General features: G+C 45.7%; 1 protein-coding gene across 5 annotated transcripts in view; it reads left to right on the top strand.

The window, feature by feature from the left end:
• The window catches only part of LOC119655307 (protein timeless), a 130,596-nt gene that overhangs the window by 17,039 nt on the left and 86,837 nt on the right, over nt 1-26,720 (top strand). For 4 of the 5 annotated variants that reach the window (XM_038061157.1, XM_038061173.1, XM_038061140.1 and 1 more), the window contains exon 2: nt 24,895-25,117. The exons of the other annotated variant lie outside the window; for it this stretch is intronic. The gene's annotated coding sequence lies outside the window, so the exon portion shown is untranslated. The remainder of the gene's footprint in view (nt 1-24,894; nt 25,118-26,720) is intronic. 5 annotated transcript variants of the gene reach the window in all.

Genomic DNA, 26,720 nt, shown 5'->3' with positions numbered 1-26,720 from the left:
GCATTACTGACCAAAGCTTCCTTGATGGCGTTGGTAATAACGTTGTTTAATGCTCCCTGTATATGCAAGAAGACAGCCAGCTTGTATTGCAGTGATCGCTCAACCGTACCAATTACCTCGTGGAGAGTGGTTTCTAGGCTTTCAGGTGGGCATGCTGGGGTTTAGAGAAAGGCGTTTTCACCATAATCGTCCTTAAATAGATGTCCAGGATGTGCTCTGGGGTTATCAGTAGATGAGGCTGATTGGTTGAAACTCCATCGCGGACTCAAGACCGCGTCTGCCCACTTTCGGCATGAAAACCACTCGTGCGCTTCTCCAAGACTGTGGTACGTATCCCAAAGAGATACAGATACAACCCGTTCCTGCTGCTTTGCACGGCTGGGGCGGCTGCATACTAGCCAGGCGTAGCTCTAGCTCATAGTCCCCCTCGCTGATCGAAAAGCGCGTTTGAGCCAGCAGCTTCGAGGTTTCACCAGAACATTTCGTCCAGGAGCCTTCCGACTTTTTAAAAAAGGATGGGCTCCTATGTTCTTTGGACGGAATTTCACTGGGCCTTGCGGATTTGCTGGTGCTTTCAATGGCTTGACAATAGTCCAACCAAGACCGTCTCTTATCAGTCTTGATATCTGACTTATACTTCTCCAGGTAGCCCTTGTATGGTTGCCAATATTTATGCCTCTAGCAGATATTGAAGATCTCCCTTGTCAGCTTCCTGAGGCAAGATCTAGACTGAAAAGTATCCAACTGTGATCTGAAAAGGATTTTTGGTTAGACACTCTCCAGTTTCTCATCCTAAGAATCCCATTGTTGGTTAGTAGGGTAATATTGAGGACCTCCTGCCAACTGTCACAGTCCTCCGAGCTGGGAAAGTGGAAGTGGAAGTGGGTGTACCGTCCCTGTTCCAAACGGATAGGTTTCTATTAATAATAAAATCAATTAATGATCCACCTCTTTCGTTGTATGCCTTGAATTGGCGTGGGCGTCAAATGTTGCAGTTTTCCTGACGGAGCTGGTCAGTCGTGAGCCCTGTATGCCGAGGAAAAATACACGTTCCCTGCCCTCATCTGCTCCACTTTGACTACAACCTGGTCGCTAGAACTCACGTCCGGACACAGAAAAGCGTGAAGACTCTTTCTAGCGAGGATACATGATCCAGGTCTGTTCTGATCAGCATCTCCTGTGCTGTGGAATAAATTATACTGTTTACTTTGGAGTTCTTTGATGGTTTGGTTGCTTCCGATCCAGGGCTCCTGTACTAGTGCGATGTCGATGTCTTCCTCTAGGGGGAAGACAATCAGATTAGCAAAGGCGCACTTTGAGTTCTGCAGATTTATCTACGTTACTCTCATCTCTCAGAGATCAGCAACACTTGGGAGGGCTAAAGCTCAAAGTTATCCCTTACGATGTTATTCCCAGGATGGATAAGACCTGGGAATAACATCGTAAGGGATGACTTTGAGCTTTAGCCCTCCCAAGTGTTGCTGATCTTAGCGACGCATGAACCGAGGAAGTCTTTGGAGAATTGGTCCTTGCAAGTGATAAAGTGGGATCTACGGACCATATGGCGGGAATAAAAGCAGGTGATAGATCCCGTGGGTTCGCCTTTGGCGTCCAGGAGATGTTCGATGGCCATTTCCGACAGCCTCACTTCATTGCTGGTCCGCACCTCCGACACTAGTTATAAGTGTAAGTAAGTGCCTCCTGAAGAGTCCCGCAGTTCGTTGCTCGTTGCTGCTTAGCTTTCTTCAGAGGTTCTTTAGCGTCCGAGGTCTTGCCAACTCTGCTGCTTGTGGTTTTGTTCCACTTCGGATCGAGATCAATTGCGTTTAAGATCGCTGGGCTTCAGGTATTTGCTGTTATATTCCTAAAAAATCACGTGGTATTTAGCGAATTCCTTTTCATACCGCTCGTGAACACTGCCTTAGTTTTTGCAATTTTGCTGAGAATATGCATGATCTTCTGGTGCTGGCTCTTGAGCAGGACTCCAGTGGGCCTTCGCTTCTTATCTGGTTTCCGGTCACTGACATTCTTGCTGGTTTCTGCTTTTGAGGGGAGGACTGTGGCTGATACTCGCTACACCCAGCTTGACGGCAGTGGACTCCAAGCTGGAAACCACAAGTCCGTCTGCCGCCTCGATCCGGGAGGTCCCTGCAGTTGGTTTCAGCACAGCGTTGCTAAAGCTGGTACCAATTATACTGTTCTCATGACTCCTAGCTGGATGGCAACAGCTTGTCTTCCGAAGATGTGTCGGGCATAACCAGTTCTTCTCTTATTAGTTTTTTGTTTTTATTAATTGAGTCTCTGGCTAGCCCGACCACCAGGGTAAGGGTCTTATTTGAAACTGAAGGTGCCCAAGAATTCACATACAAAAGAACAAGCTCCCCATTGGCCACGCAGCCCTCGGCGTATGCTGCTCCACCTCAGTTGCAAATGCAATAATATTGCCTGTAATATAAAGCATGATAGCATCAAATTTGGTGGAAACCGCATTATTACTAATAAAGTTGTAATAAGTCAAAGTTGTCGGTCTTCTGCAAATTTGCTGCAATCTAAGACTGAATATCATTATCACACTATCTAAAGTGAATAGTCTGATAAACCAAATGCATAAACATTACGAGCTAGGTACAAGTGGAGCAAATGTTCTTTCATACCTAAGGGGCTGAGCTTCTGGTCTTCGACTTGTAAATTCGTTAGAAAAGTTCGAGGATTTTTCGGTTGAGAATAAATTCTTTCAATCATTTACTGCTTAGATATTCTCTCAAGGGCTTAAACTTCCAACATGTTGACCTGTTGTTTGCCAATAGAAACGATTGACCCCGTTCCTGCATGGTAGTCTCAAAAGACTTCCAGGCTAATTTCGTTAGCGACCTATGTGATGTTGACACCACATCGGCTAAGCTAACCATAAAAAGTCAACAGGGAAATAAAGAGATACTATGGTGCTCTGCATATTTTTCCTATGACGCAGAAGACCTCAGAGCTATCCAATATGCCAAAATTAGAGGCATGAGGGTAATAGCAGGGTGTGATGTCAACGCTCCCCACATATGCTGGGGAAGTTCGAATATCAATGCAAAATGATCGAGGCTACTGGAGTATCTAGTAGAAACCGATTTGCAGATCCTGAATTTTGGGTAAGCGCATTAAATCCATTGCTGGAATTAAGAAGACAACCCAGATGATCACAACTAGCATGAGAAAAGCTTACGAAGAAAGCTGTCCACTTAAGATGCCAAAGAAGGGTAAAAAACCATGGTGGATTTCGGATTTGGCAAAACAGAGGAGAACGACAAGGATTCTCCTCAATCGTGCTCTGAAGTGTGATTCAGGCGCTAGCTGGAATCGCTATAAAGAGGCACAGAAGGCTCCAAAGAAGAGAATAAGATCGGCTAAACGATCATCATGGAGACGCTTTTATGAAGAGACTAACTCTCTTGAAGCAACCTCAAAGCTGAAGCAGATTCTAATTAAAGAACGTAGCCAGATACTGGATTATTTACGTTTACAGAATGGGAGGTACACAGAAAGCGATGACGAAACGGCAAACCATTTGCTTGAAGTGCACTTCCCAGGCAGCATCCATAATTTAATCTAGGAGCCAACAGGTGCATACAGCCTTCAACCGAGAGACTGGAATCTGGCATGCAAAATAGTATTACTGGAGCGAGTTAAGTGGGCATTTAACTCGTTCCATAGATACAAGTCTGCAGGTCCGGATGACATCATTCCTGCGCTAGTAATAGAGGGAATGGATGCCCTGGGTCTACATATTCGGAATATATATCGTGCATGCCTAGCGCACGCTTATTTTCCAATTAAATGGCGGAATGTGAAGGGTCGGACGACCTAGCCGTAATAATTACCAGCAGATTTGAGGACACAGTATGTGACCGCTCGAATGCAACTCTGCATGAAATCCACAGCTGATGCCTCCGCAATGGATTCACGGTGAACGCTAGGAAGGCTGGACTAGTTAATTTACCCCCCATTCACTTGGAGGTGAAACAGAAAACAGCCAATGATGCATATAGGCTCGATATCATTGGGGCGTGGAAAGGCGGCCAATCACACGGGCATGCGTCTATCTGGAAATTCCTTGAAAAACATCCGGTAGCCCTGATGTCGACCGATCATATGGTTTCCAGATTCGCCTTTGAAAAGACATACACTGTTGTAATCACCGAAAGAGAAGAATGGTCGACAAATGGCCATGAGATTACAGACTTAATAATCTTCACCGACGGGTCAGTCATGGAGGGTAGATCGGGCGCAGGGGTGTTCTCGGAGAATCCGATTATAGAACTGACCCGAGCCCTCGGAAAAATTATCATTTGCAGCAGAAGAATGTCTGCGACAAAAGTGGAGGGATCGCATCATTCTGTCTGTCAGTCGGGCGGCATTATCAGCACTAAACCGTAACGACATATTAAGCCAGTTGGTGTGGAGTTGTCATCAGGTGCTGCTGAAACTTGGCCGACTGAACGAAACATTCCTGATGTGGGTGCCGGGGCACTCTAACATCGCTGGTAATGACGAGGCTGAGAGACGGGCTCGCCGAGGGTCTGAATCCACAATGGTGGGGCCAGAGCAAGCTCTTGGAATCCGACCATCTACTGTCAAGTCTACTCTGAAGGGTGAAATTGCAAGGATTCACGCAGCCGAGTGGAGCAATTTGGACTCTTGCCGGCAGGCGAAAATCTTCGTGAAAGAGTTTAGGGCCACTAGAGCGGCATTTTTGTTGTCCCTTAAGAAGTGGGAAATGAAAATCCTAGTAGGGTTTTTAATGGGACACTACTCCTTAAACTGCAATATGGAAAAGATTGGGGTAGTGGTTTCGGCTATGTGCAGCCAATGTGCGGAGGAGGGGGAAACGGCCCTGCACTTTTCATGCAGCTGCCCAGCCTCCTCAGATCTCAGACGAAGACACTTTGGCAAGGTTTTCTTCAATGAAGAATCTGCACACTCTCTGCCTCTGGAGAATGTTCTCAGATTCGCTAAAGCCTGCGAACACCGTAGGCGGGAAGCCATTGAATAGGCGATTTACCGGGATAGTACAATGGGCCTAACAATGGCCTAAGTGCTTGGAGCTACGGCTCCCCCCAACAAGCTAAACTAACTGAACTTCTGTCAGAATTCCTGCTCCGTATAAAAAATCAGGCAGTGCTAGTCCTTTTACATACGTACACCCCTCATATGTGTTATTTGCAAGCATTCGTACTCTTTTCAGAATACGTATGGTATATTAAGAGACCGTAAGTTCAACGTGATGATGTACATATACAAGAAACGGAGTACAATGGCATCAGCCCTTGCTAATTAAATATCCCACTCCTACGTGACCTGTTTCACACTAAACAACCCCCGGACAGCCGACTAGCTGTTTCGACCCTACTTTGATGAAATTCGGCACGTTTCCTATACTTATCCCATCATTCGTATTTCCGATGAAAAAGATAAGGGCAAAGTTGTTATGTACCAAAACATGTGATTGTTATGCTTCCTGTGTATCCTTTTTCGAAGAAGTTTTTGCATTAAAATATCAAAGTGCTGCAGCGTTGAGCAACTGTAGTAAGTCTAAAAATGTCCACGCATTGGCATTCTTCTAGTAACTTTCAAATTTAGATATGGTAAAGTGCAGCGCGTGGCTAAAAGTTCAAGTCTAGGCATTCTAGAAGTTCACATGTTGCCAACAATAGCGAAAACATTTCAGGCAAGTTACTGGCGTTTGTTGAATTCTTAGCTATGGAAGAGTTCTACGTGATGTTCTTTACGTCTGTGTACAAACAGAATCCCGAAACGTGCTCACGTTTTTCTGCGTTCGAAAAGGGCTAGGAAGTGGTGGAAAGTGTATTCGAATTTGTATATTCACATCTACATATATTTATAAGGCCAGACAGAACATTTTATTTCCTAATTCAGGAAAATAAATTGTGGTTTCTAAGCCCAACCTCTATTTTTGTTTGTTTCCATTTTTGTCTCGTTTGTTTTCACAATTGATTAATATTTTTAGGTCATCGAGAAATTTCCTTTGGAAGGATCCTTAAAATATGCCTGTGCGAGTGTGTTGCACTTGTACGTGGTTCGAAGGATTCGATGGCCTATTCCACTTGTAATTGGTGACATTATCTAACTTATCAGCTGGAATTCAAAATGGGTTTTTCCTTCAGAATTTTCTTAAATGTCTCATTCATTATATTGAGACTCCCCAATTTCATCAGAGAGATGATTATGTAAAGACATTAAGATTCTAGGCAATCTATGTAGGTGGAAGTTGCTTTGCTTATTTGTTTATTGGGCATAATTGAAGGAAATACGACTTTCCTTTTTATTATTATTATTATTCTGTTAAGGGAAAGTCACACCGCGTCCTTGAAGAACTATTGTGTCCCTTTTACTCGTTATAGTGTACCTATTGATCATAGTATCTCAAGCAGGCTTGTAACCGTTAGGAACTTTAGTATGTTCCCCACTTCCAGATCTTTCAGCTTTGCATCTGGTATTAAGTGTTCTCCCAGATGTCTCGACCTACTTTGCACAAGTGCCGGACACTGTCCCAGGACGTGTATAGAGGTTTCGTCCTCCTGCAGGAACCTGCAGGTAGTGTTGGTAGAGATATCCCTAGCTTCCTTAGGTGATAGTTCAGCCGACAATGATCAGTGAGAATTCCCACTATGATTCGGAGGTTCTTTTTGGTGAGGTTTAAGCAATCCTTTGTGCGCATGGGTTCGTATCCCCCAATAAGCACCCTGGACTGCTCCATCCTTAGTAGGGCCGCCCAATATAGTTCCCTCAACCGCTTCTCTTCATTTCTTAGATTCATAGCCATGAAACCGTTTCCGATTCTGGCCCCTGTAAAGGCCTTCCTGCTCTCTTCTTGACTAGTTCGTCCGTGGCCTCGTTGCCTTCCGACCCAGCATGGCCTGGAATCCAAAGTATCCAGACCTTGTTGGACGAACCGAGTGTATTCAGTCTCTCAAGGGATTCCTATATCAGTTTAGAGTTTACCTGGTTGGACCTAAGTGCCTTGATCGCTGCTTGGCGAGCGGTGAGAATAGCTATGTTCTGCCCCCTGTAGTTCCTTTGCAGATTAAAGGAGGCACATTTGTCTATGGCGTATATTTCCGCCTGGAATATGCTAGTGTACCTGCCCATTGGCTCAAAGTACATTTTCCTTGGACCAATGACACCGGCACCCGCTCCCTCTGCTGTGATGGATCCGTCAGTGTACCAAGTAATCAGTTGCTGGTTTAAGCCGTATGTCGCAGCCACGCTCTCCCAGTTTGCCTTGTTGCTCCAACGTGTTTCAAACTTTTTATCGAAGTGAAACCTCGTTGTCATGTTATCCCTTGGTATCAGTAATTCGGGATACCGCCTAGAAAGAATATCAATCTTCCTTCGATTTACGCAGGTCTCCGCCTCACTGATACTACCGTCTATCCTGAATATTGATCTCCTTGTCTGCATCTGTATGTGCAGATGGAGAGGGGTTAATCCCAGAAGGACACCCTGTACGGGTTGATGTAAATAGCGCGGAAAGCGTCGTGGATTGTCCCCTTTTCACAATGGGAGAACTCGAAGAAGCGGTTCTCACTATGAAAAACAGGAAGGCGCCAGGTCCTGCTGGCGTGCCGGCCAACGGCCAGAATTGCTGCTGGTAGTGTTCGACGCGTGTTTGAAGGAAGGCATCTTTCCTTGTCGCTGGAAAGTGGCCAGACTCGCGTTGATCAGTAAGAGTAAAGGAGACCCGGAGCTCCCGTCTGCATACCGACCGCTGTGTATGCTTGACACGGCCGGAAAAGTGCTCGAGAAGCTCATCAGGGGTAGACTCACTGAAGCGATCCGTGTTGCCGGGGACTTATCCGCAAGGCAGTTCGGGTTTAGAAAAGGGAAATATACAGTGGATGCTGTTATGGAGGTCGTAGATGCGTTTAATCGAGCCGGGGCACACAGGCGCCGATCTCGACATACAGTGCTCCTCACAACGCTTGATGTCAGAAATGCCTTCAATTCCGTATGATGGACAGATATGCTAGGCACACTAGAGAACTCCTTTCACGTGCCAAGCTATCCCTTGCGGATATTGAGGGATTATCTGAAAGACCACTCCTTGCTCTATGAGACGCTAGATGGCCAGAGGAGGATGGAAATCACGTCGGGAGTAGCGCAGGGATCCATCCTAGGGCCGGACCTCTGGAACGCTTCCAACGATAGTCTGCTGAGACTCGATATGCCCGAAGAGTCGCGCCTGGTCGGTTATGCAGACGACGTTGCGGCACTGGTTGCCGGACGCACTGTTGAACAGGCGCAAAGCAGACTTGGCATATTGATGCGACGGGTAAGCGGATGGATGACTGCTCACGGTTTCAACCTTGCACTGGAAAAAACCGAAGTAGTCATCCTGACCAGAAGGAGAATCCCGACCTTGCGTCCCATATCGATCGGCGAGTTCACTATAGAGTCAAAACCAGCGATTAAATACCTTGGTTTAATGCTCGACTCGAAGATGAGCTTCTTCGAGCAAATCAAAGCAGCAGTGGACAGGGCTGCAGCTGGAGTCGCGGCCTTGAGTCGGCTAATGGCGAATGTCGGGGGCCCTATATCAACTAGGAGACGTCTCCTCATGGGAGCAACGCAGTACGTCCTTTTCTATGGTGCGGAGATATGGGCTGATGCCCTTGACAAGGAGGTGCATCGTAAACGCCTCGCTCAAGTGCAGCGGCGGGGAGCTTTGCGAGTGGCGTCTGCTTATCGCACCGGCTGTGATGGTGATTGCGGGAGTGATCCCCGTTGCCCTCCTTGCCAAGGAGCGCAAAGCTATCTATCGCCGTAAGGGCGAAAAGTTAAGAGAAGTGGTTGCCCGTGAAGAACGTCAACGCACCCTTAACGAGTGGCAACTTTCTTGGCAAAATGAGCCAAGGGGCAAGTGGATTGCGCGGCTCATCGACAAGTTAGACCCATGGTTGAACAGAACGCACGGTGAGATTGATTACTTCCTTACCCAACTTCTAAGTGGGCATGGAGGTTTACAGTCTTACCTGCACAGGGTTGGCAAGGCGCGATCTCCTGATTGTGTGTTCTGCAATAGAGTGGCGGATGACGCTGAACACACTTTTTTCTCTTGTGAGAGGCAGGACGGCCTCCGCCAGCAGCTTTATGCAGACACAGGGGAGCTCTTTCCAGACAACATTGTCAGAGAGATGCTGAAGAGCGCTGGCAGCTGGAATCTTATTGCGCATTATGTTCGTGCTCTTCTTACTACGAAGAAGATTGAACTCGACCGGCAGAGGGATCGGACGGTAAGGGGTTCCCTGAACTAACAACAACTCCCTTCCTCCCCTCCTCTCCCTTTGGTGAAAGGAATTCCCTGACTTGAAGGCTCCCAAAGCCGGGAGAGCGGGAGCTAGTTCTCTGATGACAGGGAGGTGTTTAGTTAGTAGTCCGCCAGCGTGCTGTTGCGGGACTCCAACACTCTGTGCGTAAACGCATTCACCTACCCTACTCCAAAAAAAAAAAAAAAATCCCAGAAGGACCTCCAGGAATGCCGTTGGGCATGTTCTCATTGCCCCACTGATACACACGCAAGCCAGCCTTTGGAGCTTATGTAATTCCCTGGCTTGTGTGCTGAGTTCGGTTCTTTCTGCCTAAATTACCGCTCCTTAGGTAATCATTGGCGTTACTATTGTAGTATATATCCAGAGTAGTATCTTCGGGTTGCAACCCCATTTTTTTCTTGCTATGGATCTGCAAGTCATCAGAGCCCTCTTGGCTTTCCGACATGTGTCTTCGAGAGTAATTTTTGGTCTAGCGTAATTCCCAAATATTTGACCTCTGTTTCTCGTTTCACCTCCATATCATGTAATGTTATGGCTCTTAGGTTATCCAGCTTACGCCTCCTAGTGAATGGTACTATGGTGGTTTTGGTTGGATTGATCCGCAGTCCCAGCTTCCTGCACCAGGCACTAGTAACCCTTAGTCCAGTTTGGATTCTATCATATAGGGTATCTTCATATTTGCCCCTACAGATTAAAACAATGTCGTCCGCGTAGCCCTGAACTTGTATTCCAGTATTTGTTAACACGTCCAGGAGTTCATCCACTACCATACTCCGCATCAGCGGTGATAGTACTCCACCCTGTGGACAACCTTGAGTGGTGTTCATGATAATAGAATTTGTACCTGTCGGTACCTCTATTTGCCTGCTTTCTAGCATTTTGCCCATCCAGAGTGCGAGGGGGTTTCCCACTCCTTATGGCATCTTTTTCTCTCTTTTTATGGCATCCCGTAATACCGCTGTCAGCTGATACAGAGCAGTTTCAGTTGACCGTGCTGCCCGGTAAGCGTGTTGACAGTGACAGTGATTATGCTTTAGAACGTTAGTTCTAATATAGTTGTCTATGACCTTCTCTCCCGTTTTGAGTACGAGCGATGTTAGGCAAATTGGTCTGAAAGATTTAGGTTGAAAAGGATCCTTTTTACCCGCTTTCGGAATACCACTTTTGCCCGTCTCCATGCCCTTGGTATGTAACCCAGTGCTATGCTCCTCCATACCACCCTCAGAAGAGACTCTAAGATAATTCCTAGGCCTCTCTGGATAAGTGCTGGGAAAATGCCATCTACTCCGGGAGATTTTAGTGGTTTAAAAGTTCCTCTGCCCATCTTAGCCTAGCTTCTGAGCATATCTCTTTTGCTAGCTTCCTTCCCCTTTCCTTTTTACCCCTTGTCGAAAAAAGTTGTGGACATTTAGATAATTTCCCTAATTTTCTTCAGACATGCATCTTGCACTTAATTAAAACAAAGAACCATAACTATTCCAGCCATTTAGATACAATTTCAGATACATAGATACGTAGTTACGAAATTTTCCGATTCGATTTGAACATGCGCCATCATTAAAATTATATTGAATACTATCGTTCCCAGCACGTGTTTTCCTTTTAGTCAGGCACATTCCTTCTACTGATGTCAATTTTCTCTGCGTTTTCCACTAATTCCACTATTTTGTATAACAATCTGAAAATTCCTTGAATTTTATAACAAGAAAACTTCTCATTATTTCATTTCCGCTTTATCGTTTGATTATTTGAGAAATATTGAAAATCAACTCATCTTAAATTTCAAAATAATTCAGTCGGGAAACGGTTGAGCTTGTTTGAGAACGATTTAGTTTTTTTTATTAAGAATGTTGTTTTTCCATTTTTGTTGTTAAAGATAAAACGTATTCAGTCGCCAATTTCAAAAAGAAATCACGCGGTCCGACATGAGAGTTGTCGATTGCTTTTCTTCTATGGGTGTGTGGAGCTTTTGTCGTCTGCTGTTGGGGGTATGTTTTGTTATCATTCTTGAAGGTTGATACTATCTATGATGCGATAGGGATTTTTTGCCTGTGGGCCAGATATTAAGGCAAATACAATGTCTACTGATAATATCTGGTTTCTTGTCTTTCCGAAGAGATTATGAAGAGATAGAATTTAGTTCCCCGGCAGATTAATTCAAAACATTAATACGATATGAAGGAGGATGTATAAACATGGAAACTGAGCCTATCAACTCAATTATGTGTTGCTTTGTGATGATTGAATTAGATTTCTTTGTAATTTATTAAGAAAAAGTTCATATTTCCCTTGCTATATATGTAATCATAGCTGATAGGAATCCGTATAATATTTTATCTTAAACTAGCTAGTTTGCTTAGAAGGAATTTTCTGTAATCAGCATCACTTGACTGGATGGGAAAACATAGCAATTTTATTTCTAGAGAAGCATTCAATGGAATTTCTTTGCTTTCACACCCATCCTTGACTACGATTTTTGAAAATATGCTGCACTTTTCACCAATAAAATCGGCTCGAAAAAGATATCTAATCAGCAGCGGAATAACTTATTCGATCATGAAGTTTGGCGAGAAGGGTCCTCCCACATCTCGCTTCATACCCTCTCTATCTCTTCAGGAGGTGGGGTTCAAAATTAGACTCCACTTTTATGACATCAAAATAGTCTGATTTTGAGGCACCATAACTTGGTGATAACCGTCGCATTTCTTTAGCAGAAAGGCTATTGCTACATACCGCGAGGTAGAGTTGAAAATTCAAACTTTATCACGATGAGGTGCCATTATTTTTTAACCTAGCCTAACCTAAAACTAAATTTGCGGAGTTTTCTTAAAAATTTACCATCTTTCGATCTAGAACAAAAAAGAAGGATATATGCCATGCAAAGTTAGTTACAAGGACAACAGATGACAGACAATGGAGAACTGGAGAGTGTCTGACCAGAGATCCTTCTCAAGAGGCGGTCTTGGTTGGACTATTGTCGGAACATCGAAAGCACCAGCAAATCCGTGAGCCTCAGCAAGATTCTGTCCAAGGAACATAAGAGCCCATCCTTTGTTAAAAAGTCGGAAGGCTCCTGGACGGAATCTTCTGGTGAAACCTTGTTGCTGCTGGCTTAGACGCACTTTCCCGCCAGCGAAAAGGACTGTAAGTCAGAGCCTTGCTTGGAGCTGGCCACCCCAGCCGTGGGAGACTATCAAATCGGTAATTACCGAGGATAAAGTCGGCTTGACTATAAAAAGCTTCTTCGCATATAAATCTCCAGGTCCAGATGGCATAATGCCGCTCATGCTACAGAAGTAGCAGGAAAGGGTTGTGCCGTGGCTTGTGGAGATTTCCCGGAACTGTATCTCTTTAGGATACGTACCACAGTCCTGGAGACGCGTACGAATGGTTTTCATACCGAAAGCTGGCACGCGCGACCATGAGTCCGCGAAGGACTTTCACCTCCTTCGTGCTGAAGTCCTAGAGTGCGTCCTGGACATCCACTTAAGGACGATTATGGAGAGAATGCCTTTCTCTAAGTCCCACCACGCCCACCTCAAGAAAATCCACAGAAACCGCTTTCCACGAGGTAATTGGCACGGTTGAGCGCTCACTGCAGTACAAGCAGTATACCCTAGTTGCCTTCTTGGATTTAGAGGGAGCTTTCAACATTAGTACCAACACCGTCAAGCAAGCCTTGACCAATATTGGATTGGAGGGGTATCTTACGGATTGGAAGATATCCATGCTAAGAACCAGGATAATCCAGTCGGATCTCGTAGGTAACCATTTGATCAGAGCTGTGAATAGAGGCACGCTGCGGGGTGGCACCATCTCTCCGGTGCTCAGGTTAATAGTGATGGACGAAATTTTACGAATATTAGACAGCAGTGGGGTGAAGGTTGTGGCGTATGTTGGCGACTTGGTGATATTAATGTCAGCGATGTTTTTGTCTATTATGAGCGCGATAATGGAAGGAGCGTTGTGAAAGGTGTGTCTGTGGACCGCAAGAAGCGGACTCAGCATAAACCCAACCAAAACGGAACTGATACTATTCACCACCAAGACAACGATACCTGAATTTCACTTACCACGGCTGAATGAACAAAGACAGGTTCTTTTCTCCAATGTAAAGTATTTGGCTGTAATTCTGGATCCAAAAATAAATTGGGGATTGAACATAGAACCGAGGGTTAAGAAGGCCTGTATAGCCTTCTATGCCTGCAAGAGAATCTTTACAAAGAAATAGGATTCCGCCCGAGGATGGTTCTTTGGATGTACACAGCTGTGGTGCGTCCAATCCTAACGTACGTGTCTATTGTATGGTGGCAGGCTTGGACAAAAAATACAATAGAACGAAACTTGATAGGATTCAAAGAATCGCGTGTGCAGGTGCTACGGGGGCTCTACAATCCTGCCTGGCTTATGCTCTCAATGTGCTTCTGCATCTCCACATTAAATACGTTGTAGCGTGCAGTACAGTGGGACTATGTGAGTCCGGGTGCTGTACGGCGAAGCCCTACGGCCACAGTAACATCCTAGACGAAGTACGTCGGGAAATCTGATATTCCCCACGGACTATGCCACACGCAAGCAGAACTTCACGAGAAACTTTGCTGTGGCCTTTCAAACTAGGGCAGAGTGGAAGACCGGTGACGTGTTTCAAGGTTATGACACAGTATTCTTTACTGATGGATCAAAGATAATCTATGGAGTCGTTGCGAGAGTTTTTTTGAATACACTCAGTGTATCCAAGTCACATGGTCTCCCAGGTTTTGCCAGTGTATTCCAAGCGGAAATACTGGCGATACTGGAAGTATGTCGATGGCTGGAGCGTGATAGCGTAGCATAGCCATCCTGATCAACAACCAAGCGGCCATCAAGGCTTTGTACTCAGTGACGACATCAGGGTGGAAGAGCTGCTTTGCTTCGTGAATGCCACGGGCTGGCTCTGAGGATCCGAGCCGGCTGGACTCTGCTTCCCTGCTCTCATAACAGCAGTGACGGTCTTAGGAATTTGTGGCATCAAAATGACGCACCACAACGCTAATTGGTCTCCTCGGAGCGGCCACTGACCTACCCATCTACCCTATCTGCCATACAATGTTTGTTACAAGGACATTTTTTATGTTTAAAACATACAAACAACTCTCCTCAGAATTATAGGTATGTTATATGATATTGCTATGTTTGGTGCAAATTGGACTCTTACTAACAATCTTATAATAAATCAAATTTTACTCTTTTGTGCAAATTTACTGCAATTTAAAACTGAATGTCAGTATCGTACTAAAGTGAATAATTTATTTATTTATTTAGTTAATTAAAGACAATATGCAGAAAAGTAGACTCAGCTTGTTCACCGAGCATCAACGGACCAAAGTGTTAAGGTTGGGTTGCGAGAGAGCAGTGGAGACGAAACAAAGACAAACAATGGAAGTGCTTCTAATGGTACATTTTTAACTGCTGGGGTTCCGCATAGTAACAGGCAAAAGTTAAAAATTCTATGGCATATAGATACCCTGAATCCTATCAAAAAGATTGGATGGAAGATTGGATTGAGTAAGGAACACAATACACCAAAATTACGAAATTTCCTCAATGGAACATGATAATTGAACCCGTTGAAAGCTTTGTAGAAGTTTCTATAGATTACATTATTATTATTATTTTGTTAAGGGAAAGTCGCACCGCGTCCTTGAAGAACTATTGTGCCCCTTTTACTGGTTATAGTGTACCTGTTGATCATAGTATCTCAAGCAGGCCAGTAACCGTTAGGAACTTTAGTATGTTCCCCACTTCCAGAAGTTTCAGCTTTGCATCTGGTATTAAGTGTTCTCCCAGATGTATCGACCTACTTTGCACAAGTGCTGGACACTGTCCCAGGACGTGCATAGAGGTTTCGTCCTCCTCCTCACAGAACCTGCAGGCAGTGTCCGTAGATATCCCTAGCTTCCCTAGGTGGTAGTTCAGCCGACAATGACCAGTGAGAATTCCCACTATGATTCGGAGGTTCTTTTTGGTGAGGTTTAAGCAATCCTTTGTGCGCATGGGTTCGTATCCCCCAATAAGCACCCTGGACTGCTCCATCCCTGGTAGGCCCGGCCAATATAGTTCCCTCAACCGTTTTTCTTCGTTTCTTAGATTCATAGCCATGAAACCGTTTCCGATTCCACAGAAGGGTTCTGGCCCGTATAAAGGCATCCCTGCTCCCTTCTTGGCTAGTTCATCCGCTGCCTCATTGCCTTCCAGCCCAGCATGGCCTGGAACCCAAAGTATCCAGACCTTGTTGGACGAGCCGAGTGTATTCAGTCTCTCAAGGCATTCCCATACCAGTTTAGAGTTCACCTGGTTGGACCTAAGTGCCTTGATCGCTGCTTGGCTATCGGTGAGAATAGCTATGTTCTGCCCCCTGTAGTTCCTTTGCATAGATTACATCCAATTGGTTTCTTTCTTCTGATTTGCAGAGGACGTTAGAGACTAGAAGACTGTAAGAAGTAGAGGTCGACCTACCTTTTCCAAGTTTTTGGGGATAAATGACCGAAGGGAGTTTATCACAGATTAGTGTCTCGAAGAGTTTAGGGATTGTTGCCAAGATATTAACGCATCGGTAATTTTTAACTGACCATCTGTTGCCACTCTTATAGATAGGTGTGAGATAGACCAAATACAAAGGAGCTGTTACTTGATCTATGCACTGCACCAAGGGGGTAAAGATTAAAATAAGGTCGGGACATTTATTGACGTTAAGTTCATGAATATCTTTATGGATCCCCTCATGAGTTAAAAATAGGTTACCGATAAGGTATGTCGGAATGGCTTCAGCAATCATAGTTGACGAAGGGATAAGAGGTGGCCAGACAATACTTTGAAAGTGATCACCAAATAAGTCACCAATTTCCTGTGTGCCTCTCTGAACTTGGAAGTAGGGAAAACGGTTGAATTCCGTTTTTTATTAACGAAGTCAAAAAATTTCTTAGAATCGTTATTGTACGAACAAACAAAGGAGGATTCATGAAGAAGAGTTCAACTGTAAAGGCGACGTGTTGGGGAGAGTTAGAGAAAAGATTCCCGGTGTCGATAGTTTGACTAACCACCATTTCGTTGTGGTCATTGGTAAAGTTTAGATCTAGCCATGTACCACCTTGATTGGGAGGTGGGAAAACTTGCTGCGAGTCATGGCTATCATGACGAAGCTGGAGTCAATTGGGCCAAAAGATTTGACTGGGAGGAGGCGGTTATCATTTTCATGGATAATGAGCCTCATGTTCAGGCCACTGAAGTCAACTATTCTGTTATTCATTTCTAATGAAGCAGCGGTAGAAGTAATTATGCCAGTTAGTTATAAGTGGCGTCCCTGGAGCGGAGAGAGACGTAGACATAAAGGTAATGTTTGTCTAAGGGGGCTCTTGTAAATTTGCATTCAACAGAGAGATTATAAACATTGGTTTTAACAACCCACTAGGGAGGGAATTGTAGATTGCGATGAAAATACGGCCTCCCCTGAAAAGGCGCACAGAGTCATCGATCTTATGTTCACAAAGAGGTAACTTTCTAAATCATGTCTGGAGTTGGTAATCGTTTTAATAACAGTTGTGGATTGAGAAATTTCGGGGGCTGATGGATTTGGCAAATACAAAGAGGGTACATGGTCATCATCGCGAACAAAATTATGGTGTTTAGGAGTTTTGGCAGTATTTGCACTCAATAGATTCTTAGACGGACAGGTTATCAGACATAGATACAGGGATACCTCTGGATTATGTCAGATAACACCAGCTAAGAATACGGAACAGCGAAAAATACATACCTATGTGTTATATGCTTCCGAAAAGGCAATAGTTACGAATAGTCCCTTAATCGAGATCATTCCTTGTGGCGCAAGGCCCGAAATCAAACGGGAACATACCGGAATGGCGTTCGTTACACTCGGGGAACGAATAAATGAACTGTGCGAGTTCATCAAGGAGAGGCGGAATATCCACCAAAATATTCGAGCCTTGATAAGAGGCATTAAATTGTCTTATATCAAGGCACTCGAAGAAAAGAATTCCCAAGCGTTAGTTGGCAAGGTCACAAGGGAAACGCAGGTGACGCCTCCCCGTGATAAAGCAGGCGGGAAGACAGGAAAACGGGCTAGAGACGGTACCAGCGAGCCTCTTGGACCACAGCAAGTCCCGAAGAAGAAAAAAGCCTCTTCACCAAAGAAGGCGGAGCCGGCGAGAGTACCCGCGAAAGTCGGTAATCTCACGGTTGCAGCCACAACACCTACAAAAGTGGAAAAAACCAACGCCCGGAGGCCCGAACAATGGACTAAGGTGAGCAACAAGAGGCAAAAGGACAAAAAGAAGCTCCGCCCGGAAATAATAATTATTTCCAAGAAGGGAAATATGTCCTATGCCGACATCCTCCGAAAGGTGAAGTCAGACCCGGAATTGAAGGATTTGGGGGATAATGTGAGCCGTATTAGGCGAACACAGAAAGGGGATCTGATGCTGGAGTTAAGTAAATCCGCCGACAAGTCGGCCGATAACTTCCGCGGGAAGGTGGAAAGTGTACTTGGAGAGGAAGCTGAGGTAAGAGCTCGGAAACAGGAGATAGTGGTTGAGTGCAAGGACCTAGATGAAGTCACCTCACGGGAGGACATCTGTGCTGCGCTAAAGCAGCAGTTCAACCTTGGCGATATAGACCAGAGTGCCATAAAAAGGATGAAGAAGGCATATGGTGGCACACAGACCGCTATTATTAGTTTGCCGGCGGAATCAGCTATTAAGTTGATTACCGCGGGCAAGGTAAGAGTAGGTTGGGTCGTGTGCAGGCTCAGGGAACAAATCTCTCTAAAGAGATGCTTCAGATGCCTCGATTTCGGCCATTTTGCGGCGGCATGCACTAGCCAGCATGATAGGTCGAGGAGTTGCAGGAAGTGTGGGGAAGAGGGCCACCTCATCAAAGATTGCACCGGAGATCCACGGTGTATGTTATGTAGTGGGAAAGAGGGCGTGGACGGCCGGCATATTGTGGGAAGCAGCAGATGTCCGGTATATAGGAGAGAGCTGAACCGCACAGGAAAATGAGATTGATACAAATCAATCTCAATCACTGTGAGGCAGTTCAGGACCTGCTCTCGCAAACCATTCGAGAGTCGAATGTCGATGTCGCGGTTATTTGCGAGCCGTACAGAAACTACGGCGGTGCAACTTGGGCGGTGGATGCGTCTGGCAACGCGGCAATCTGGGCGTGCGGAAGACAGGCCATTCAGGAAGTCATGGCCCCGCCGGCAACCGGTTTTATAAGGACGAAGGTCAACGGTGTCCATATTTACAGCTGCTACGCTCCTCCTAGTACAACCTTAGCACAATATGAGAAGATGTTAGACAGTCTGGTGTCGGATGCTAGAGACCGCAGCCCTAAAATCATTGCGGGCGATTTCAACGCGTGGGCCCTGGAGTGGGGAAGCCGATCGACGAACACCAGAGGTCAAATTCTGTTGGAGTCACTTGCGGAGCTAGACATCGTGCTGGCCAACGTTGGATGCGTGCCCACCTTTCGAGGAAGAGGGTCGGGTTCGATCGTTGACCTGACATTTGTTAGCACTTCACTGGTGAGGGGGATGGCTTGGCAAGTGAGTGAGCACTACACCCACAGTGACCACCAGGCCATCTTCCTCCACATTGGGAACCGGGGAAGCCATCAACGACGCTCTGGAGGTGGAAAGGCTAAGGCGGTTGGCTGGTCTATCGGAGCTTTCGACGAGGAGACATTCCTGGCCGCATTGGAGGGAGTCCATGATCCGGATGGAACAGCGGTGGAAAGGGTCACACAGCTGTCTCAGCCTGTAACCGAAGCATGCGACGCTACGATGCCACGACGACGTTTGCACCACGGCAAGAGGCCAAACTACTGGTGGAACACGGAGATCGCTGCCTTGAGATCCTCTTGTCTCCGAGCGAGGAGACTTTCCCACAGGACAAGAGGAAGGCCGGAGCACCAGGAGCGTGAGGAGGAATACAGGGATATGCGAAGCAACCTTAAGAAGGCCATTCGGAGAAGCAAGCGGGAATGCTACCAGAAGCTCTGCATGGAGGCTGATACGAATCCGTGGGGTACAGCCTACCAAGTTGTAATGAAGAAGATCCGGGGGCGAAAATCACCTCAGGTGACATGCCCACGGCTCTTGTTGCAAATAATTGCAACTCTTTTCCCGCAGCAGGAGCAGGACGAAAGAGAACCCCAACTGGCAGCTCAGCAGGACGTCTTCTCGATCCCTGATGTTACCGAAGAGGAACTTTGGGAAATCTGCAGACGTATTGGGGACAACAAGGCTCCGGGATTGGACGGAATTCCGAACAGGGCTCTAAAGGTGGCGGTCAAGGCCAGACCAAGGTGGTTCGCAAGCACATTCGAATCGTGCATGGCGGAAGGAGTGTTTCCCGCCCAGTGGAAGAGGCAGAAGCTGGTCTTGCTACCGAAGCCTCGAAAACCACCCGGCGTGCCCTCTTCATATCGCCCTATTTGTCTCTTAGACACCATGGGGAAGATGTTGGAGAGGGTGATATACAACAGGCTGCTCCCGTTCATCGAGCTTGCGGGTGGTCTTTCAGAGCGGCAATATGGGTTTCGGCGAGCCCGTTCTACGGTGGATGCAGTAGCAAAGGTCGTGGAATTGGCTCGAAATGGGATGGCCATGGGCAAGTGCTGTGCTCTGGTGACGCTGGACGTCAAAAATGCTTTTAACTCAGCCAACTGGGGCTGGATTAAGGGCGTTTTGGCCAAACTGGGTGTTCCTAGCTACTTGGCTCGGCTCATCGATAGTTACTTTTCGGATAGACTTCTCTGGTACGAGACGGATGACGGGCCGAAGGAGTACATTGTGACAGCAGGTGTGCCTCAAGGTTCTGTATTGGGACCGCTGCTGTGGAACATAATGTACGACGGAGTGCTTGGCCTTCGCGTGCCGGAGGACACAACGCTGATTGGTTTTGCGGACGACTTGGCGGTAGTTGCAATTGCAAAGCATCCCGAGGACGTGGAGCTTTATGCAAATGAAGCCATCCATACCATCAAGTCATGGTTACGAATGGCCAAGCTGGACCTGGCGGACGAAAAGACGGAGGCGGTCCTCATTACCAACCGTAGGAAGAACAACACGATTACCATCCGGGTTGGTAATCGTGAGGTCGTCTCAAAATCGGTTGTCAGATACCTGGGGGTGATGATCGATGCCAAGCTGAGTTTCAAGGGACACTTGGATTATGCGCGAGAAAAGGCAGCAAATGCCAGCTCATCCCTTGCAAGGATGATGCCTAACGTGGGAGGGCCGAAGTATAGTCGCAGGCTACTCATCGCGGGAGTGGTGAGGTCGATCCTGCTATACGCAGCCCCTGTCTGGGCGGGAGCGTTGAACCACGCTGTCAACCGGAGGAAGATATGTTCGGCATACCGGCCAATTGCGCTAAGGGTGTGCAGCGCATTTAGGACGGCGTCGACGGAGGCAGTGTGTGTTATCGCAGGAATGATCCCTATAGATCTTCTAGCGAGCGAGGCACACTGGCTCTACGAAAAACGGAAGGCAAATCCAGCCGAGGTGAATGCGGATTTCCGAAAAGCCATCAGGAGAGAGTTGTGTGGCAAGTGGCAACAACGATGGGATAACTCCGACAAGGGCAGGTGGACCCATACATTGATCCCCTGTATCGAGAAATGGGTCAACCGAAAGCACGGAGAGTTGAATTACCACCTGACACAGTTCCTTACGGGACACGGTGGCTATAGGAAGTACTTGCATCGCTTCGAGTTGGACGAGTCTCCCAACTGTCCTGAATGCGGTGCTACATTCGAGGACCCGGAGCACGTTATGTTCTATTGTCCCAGATTTCTGCAGCAGAAAAGGAGGTTGAGCAGCATCTTAGGGGCGGACATCGAGCCCTCTAACCTGATGGAAGAGATGTTGAAGTCGGAGGAAAACTGGATGGCGGTAAATGAGGCAGTAGCCGTGGTGCAGACAAAACTCCTGGAGTTGGATCGAGCTCGGAAGGCGGCGCGACGGATACGTGACATAGACGAGCTGGTATAGCGAACCAGAGCCTCCCCCGCGAAGTAATACTTCACGGTGGTCCCGCGGGGAGGGGCGGAAGAGTGGGGGTGGTTTTAGTGGGTGTGAATCCCACACACTGCTGCAACCTGGCGCAGCAGCGTCTTTCTAAGATTTACACAATACATAGAGGTTTAGCCAGATGTCATGAACCAAACCGAAGGTTATCACCACTGACGCCAAATGGAAGGTTAGGGAGGGTGACCAACACCAATTTTCACCGCGCTTGAAGAGGAGTGACCTTGCTTTCCCTTTCCTTCATGGATAGATGGGATTGAAAATTCAACTCTAACCAACTGTATTTCAAGCCGAGCTATGACCCTGAATGCATTGCTCCTTAGCCGTTCGGTTCACTTTTCTGTTCTTTTTTTCATGGAACGGGGTATAAACTTTAGCAAAATGCTCCTGTGTCTAGCTGTAGTAATGTGGGCCTCGCTTGCGTGCTTAATCTACCAAAATCTCTATATACATTTATTCAGCATGACTAAATTGTACGCCCATTGTATTTTCCAGTCGTTGCAACTCATTTTACATCGTTGCTATTCACGTGTTTACTATAAATTAATTCATTCACTAATTTTCTTCAGATTCCAAAATTTCTCGCATTGTATTTTGAGATCATATATTCATCTTTAGCATGTATTCCAGTTTTCTGCTCGCCTTCATCAACCTTATTACCTCAATGCCGACAAAACCTACACTTCATCATTATCGGCTCCTCGCAATGTGTTTCAACTTTCTCCATGATTTTCCGAGAGGCCCCTACTCCTCCTCCATTGTTCTACGTCACGTAATTCTAGGACCACCCGCTCGTCGCTATCATGGGGTAGTGGGTTACATTGCATGACATAATCTGCAATGGGTTTGTTTCTCTCCTCTGTTTGTCTCCTCAGTGATAAAGCAAGCAGATGCCATTAGCATAGTCGAGGTATTATATTTAAGGAAAGACAACATCATTTATTGAATTCCTCCACATGCCCCTGCTAAGGTAGCATGAATAATGTCACCGATAACGAAAAGAAAAAGTATCGGCGGGTCCCTTTTGGACTTTTCCTTTGAGATTTTCACTCGGTTCAGCGTGTAATATTTTGCGCCTGCCGATGTTATATGTCGCTCGGGTAATAGCTCCCAGTATACAGCATTTCATATACACTCCCTTTTGACAGTAGGAAGCACGCAAATACCCCTCCAATTGCCGCACTCAAGATGTGTGCCCTTCTTCGGAATCTTAACGATCACCATCTTAACAACTCGGCGGGGATTGCACGTGCACATTCTTGGTGAAGTGTTCCTTACATCATCACAAGACCATTGAAGGTCTTGGAACTATTTGCAAATGCTTTCATAATTCGGTATGTGGTGGTGAAATCGTTGTTATTTGCGGCTCTAGTTTTGTCAACCTGGCAGAATAGGATATAATGGAAGCCGAGTTTTCAGCTCTACCACTCCACACAGAGCAGCAGGGAAAGCCTTCCCAGCTTTCACAATAGAAAAAGGGGTGTGTGTGGCGTCGTCCACCACTCCATTGCTGAACACACAATCAGGAGATCGTGCCTTCTCAATTTTGTATAGGTAAGACTGAAAACCTCCATGCCCAATTAGAAGTTTGGTAAGAAAGGAATCAATCTCACCATACGTTCGGTTTAGCCACGGATCTAAATTTTCGATGAGCCGCTTAGTCGATCTACGTCCTGGCTCATTTTACCAAGAGAGTTGCCGTTCGGTAAGTGTGCGTTGCACTTGTTCAAGGCGCTTACAATGAATCTCCTTGTCAAGGGCATCAGTCCGTACCTCCGCGCCGTAGAGCAGAACGGACTGCTTTGCTCCTTTAAGAAGACGTCCTCTATGGCCCCCAACATTCATTATTTGCTAACTAAAGGCCGAGACTCCAGCTGTACCCTTGTCTGCTGCTGGTTTGATTTGCTCGAAGAAGTACATTTTCCAGTCAACTGCTGGTTCTTAGTCTACACGAAATTCGCCGATCGATATGAAACGCAGGGTCGGGATTCCCTGTATGGTCAAGATGACTACTTCGGTTTTTTTTCACCAAGGCTGAAATCATGAACAGTCATCGCTTACTCATCACATAAATATGCCAAGTCTGCTTTGCGCCTGATCAACGGTACGTCCGGCAACAAGTGCCGCAACGTCGTCTACATACTGGACCACGCACGACTCTTCTCTATCGTAGGAAGCCTTTCAGAGGCGCGGCCCTAGGATGGATCCCTGTCCTACTCCCGACGTGATCTCCATCCTCCTCTGGCCCTCTAGCGTCTTACACAGCAGAGAGCGGTCTTTCAGATAATCCCCCAATATCCGCTAGAGATAGCATGGCACGTGGAATGAGTTTTCTGATGTGCCTAGCATATCTGTCCATCTTACGAAATTGAAGGCATTTCTGACACCAAGCGTTGTGAGCAGCATTACCCGTTGAGATCGGCGGATCTCCCTGCTTTGATCCCGAACTGCCTTATAAGTCTCCGGCAGCGCTTGTCAAGCATAGACAGCTGTCGGTATGCAAACGGCATCCCAGGGTTTCCTTTTCCTTTACTAATTAGCGCGGGTCTCGCCAACTTCCACCAAGGAAAAGTGCATTCCTTCTGGCAAGCCTTGAACCTTCTGAGCAGCAAATCTGCCAATTGGTTGGACATCAGTTTGTAAACTTTCGCAGGACCTGTCGTCTTCTTGTTTTTAATGGTGAGAACTGCTTCTTCGAACTCTTTCATTGCGAAAAGAGGGCAATCCTCGACGCTCTCCGCGCTGTTTGCATCAATTTGTACGGAATGTCTGGGGAGTATGTCTGTACAATGCGGTCTATCTGTTCGATACTTAGTATGCAGTGTTTTAACAGAGCCCCTCAATAAGCCGATTGAAGGACTCACTAAGCCACAGTCATAGCTCTTCGCGTTTCAGAGCTCAGATGCGATGTCATTAGGTTTTGTTGCTTTTTCCGACTTTCTTGGTTTTATTGCTTGCTCAACTTCAGTGGCGCTGACAGGTGGAATTGCTTCAAATGTTGGCAAAGCTTATGGAATAATAATTCTATAATATCCATTTCATCAACAACCGGTATCCGGTCTGCGCCTGCCTTAATAAGGAACTCCAGAGATCCCGGTTTTGTGCCGAGGTCCACCAATTCCATATCCCTAAAAGCTATCTGGCACTCTGGCCTACGCCATCGCCCCATCTCAGGCAGGGTCTGCCTCGTCTTCTTCTTCTGCCATAGAAATTGCCCTTATAGACTTACCCCGCTCATCCATACGGATTAGGTGACCCTCCCACCGCAACCTATTGAGCTGGATTTTGTCCACCAGAAGGTCATGGTATCGCTCATATATTTCATCGTTATGTACGTTACGGAATAATATTCATTTATTATTTGTAATAAATTAATTTGTGTGTTGAAATACTTATACTTTATCGGAAATAATATTTATAGAAGTCAATTTCTAATAATTTTTCCTTTTATTTTTTTTTTATTTTCAGTTGCTGGAATTTGTTTCTATATTGGATATTACCGCGAAATGCTTTTAAGTTGACAACAACTATCGAATAGTTTCAACTAGCGATCAACTGGAAGCAACACTCCAAAGTGTTTAAATTGAGATAATATTTGTTTATTCATTGAGCTGAAATGTTGACGCTTTCAAAAATGGTAACATCGGATAATCTTAATGCAAACACCAGGGATATGGTACTAAAGCGTGCGGTAGGTCGCCTTAATTCAAGAATGTGAAATATTACATAAATCTTTTGTGGAACGTGACTTACATTCTTTAGTTTTTTTATCCCTGCTCTACTGAATGGTATAGTTACCCTAATCCCTATGATTAGTGGAATAGTTAGTTTGAATGTTGGATTCCTACACATAATTGTGAGCTACACAAAGTTAGTAAGCAAAGTAGTGATGGTCCATTAGAAGCTTTTGCATGGGGGTACTTGTACGTTTTGCATATGAGTATATATGTACTTGTGAATCCTACCATATATGATAATATTCAAAATATTTTCACTTAAGGTTCTGTAACGTGCTTATGTATCTATTTGTTTACTGTTTTGTGTATTTTTAGATCGAGTTTATACTTTTGATTTCCTCGTTCGTTAAGTCTGAATATGGCATTTACCCATGAAATAACTAAAACTAATCAGAAATAAGTAGAATTTGAAGGGTTCCAATTGGTAAGTACCAGTAAGGGGATAATTTTCTGATGACACCGGTCAGGGTTATTTATAGTGGTTGCCAATTCTTAATCAGGATATAGTGCAACAACCAATTCTGTATGTTATCCTAATCGGTGTGTTTCTGCTCTTTCCGAGACTATGGCATTTGTTCTCTCATCGGGTTATGGATCTGGGCCAAATGGCTCTGAATTTGGAAAGAGAATCAAGTCGAGTTGAAGATAAACACCAACAAAACTGGGGACGGGTCATCGCACTCTCCCAATCTGCATTAAAGTGCAGAACATCGAAGGCGTTGATCAATGTTTATATTTTTAGGGAACTAAGTTTTTGTTGACGGTGGCACTGAACTGGCCTTGTTTAAATTTTGGAAAGGCAGTTATCTCAACATCCAGATGAATTAAGACTATTCTGCGCCACTGTTCTTTCTGTGTTGCCATATGGGAGTAGCACATGGAAAGTAACCCATACTGTTACTCAAGAACTCTAACCCTTTATAAACAATTTTAAGTGGCGTACCATCGGAATACGCTGTCCTGATACTATTCAAGCCAAGAACTTGATTGACCCACAAGTCTGTCACTCGTGGGCTATGTGAAGACGGAAGTGGCAGGGGGTAGGTTATTCATTAAGGAGGGGCGATAATTATATTGGTGGGTACGCCATGCAATGGAACTCACTCTCCTAAGATGACTGATGGGTGAGTTGTCCCAAAGCACTTGGCGCAGAATAGTGGAGGAGGAGTGAGGACGACTCGAAAAGTTCTGGGGGGACTTGTGGCCCTTTCAGCGAACCTGAGTAAAGCCACAAGTAATTGCAGAAATACTCAAATTTTTATGTTACCTTTAGTAAATCTATGCTCAAACCTTCTATTTAGGTTTTGTTAATAAATTCAGTACTTTTTGTGATTTTCTGCTTGTAGGTCCATTATATTTCATTGGTTTTACGCAAGGTAGTAGCTCAAGTAAAGGTCCAGAATTTAATCAAGCAAATTTTCAATGATTGCCCCATTTACTGAACGTCTTTCTTAGCCTTAATCGTTTTTTGGCAACGTGTTGGATCTCCAGTTCCCATGCTAGGTGTAGCATTCAACATGGTTTTTCTTGGTTCATTCCATTTTGAATGTAATGACA

Source organism: Hermetia illucens, chromosome 1, assembly GCF_905115235.1.
Source record: "Hermetia illucens chromosome 1, iHerIll2.2.curated.20191125, whole genome shotgun sequence".
Classification (NCBI taxonomy): domain Eukaryota; kingdom Metazoa; phylum Arthropoda; class Insecta; order Diptera; family Stratiomyidae; genus Hermetia; species Hermetia illucens.
Note: the sequence above shows the minus strand (reverse complement) of the source record. Positions and strands in the feature narration are given on the sequence as shown.